General features: G+C 64.1%; 1 pseudogene; it reads left to right on the top strand.

The window, feature by feature from the left end:
• Positions 1-341: 341 nt before the first annotated feature.
• LOC112896234 lies at positions 342-783 on the top strand (annotated as a pseudogene).
• Positions 784-1,083: the final 300 nt, after the last annotated feature.

The raw sequence follows: 1,083 nt of genomic DNA, 5'->3' as shown, positions 1-1,083 counted from the left end.
TTTTCCCTCATCATCGAGTCACCTCGATCTGTTTCAATTTCAACCCGAATCCCGGTAGAGAAAGGCAATTGGCTAGATTATTGTTGCGTCCACCCGCCTGAAATCGATTGTTGCGTCCGACGGCGTTGGCGGTGATCGATCGAAGTCCGATCCGCGTTAGACGTGAGGTCTTTTCCGATTCCAAACAGATCGAAGACACCCTCATCGTGGCCTAATAAAAGTCCTGAGGGCACGCAGGCCCCATCCATCAATTCGCAGTGCGTACTCCCTCTCGTTCTCCAAATTGGCACATTCTCGTCGCGCCTAGTAGGGCTCGATCCATCCAGCTCGATCGGCTTTCCATGGCAGCGGTGGCGCCCGCCGCACGCAAGCGCCCGGCGCCGGACGAAGCCGCCAGCTCTGCGGATGCCGACAAGAAGCGGAGGCGCTCCTGCTACCAGTTCGAGAACATCGACGACTACGAGATGCTCGAGGAGATCGGGGAGGGCGCCTTCGGCGTGGTTGCCAAGGCGCGGGACCGCCGCACGGGCGGGACGGTAGCCGTCAAGTGGATCCGCGGCGGCGAGTTCGACGAAGACGGCGCGCCGAACCTCCCCGCGGTCGTGCGCGAGGCCGGCTGCCTCGCCGCGTGCCGCGGGCTCCCCGGCATCGTGCAGATCAAGAACGTCGCCACGGACAAGGAGACCGGTGACCTGTTCATCGTCATGGAGCTCGTCGGCCCCAGCCTCCACAGCCGGCTCGAGCGGCAGCCCTTGTCCGAGGATGAGACGCGCGACTCCATGAGGCAGCTCCTGGGGGCGGTGGAGAAGCTGCACGCCACGGGGACGATCCACCGCGACGTAAACCCCGACAACATCCTCGTCGGCCCCGACGGCACGCTCAAGATCTGCGGATTCGGATGCGCGACGCCGGCGAGGGGCGTCGGGAAGACGTGCCAGGAGAAGTTCGATGGCACGACGATGCAGTACCGCTCGCCGGAGCAGCTGATATGCAGCCAGTGGTACGGGCCCGAGGGGGACATCTATGCGCTGGGGTGCGTGATGGCCGAGCTCCTCTCCGGCGAGCCCCTGTTCACGGCGACCA

The sequence above is a fragment of the Panicum hallii genome, chromosome 1 (genome assembly GCF_002211085.1).
Source record: "Panicum hallii strain FIL2 chromosome 1, PHallii_v3.1, whole genome shotgun sequence".
Taxonomy (NCBI): Eukaryota; Viridiplantae; Streptophyta; class Magnoliopsida; order Poales; family Poaceae; genus Panicum; species Panicum hallii.
The sequence above is the reverse complement of the archived record's forward strand: the minus strand, read 5'-3'. Positions and strand labels throughout refer to the sequence as shown.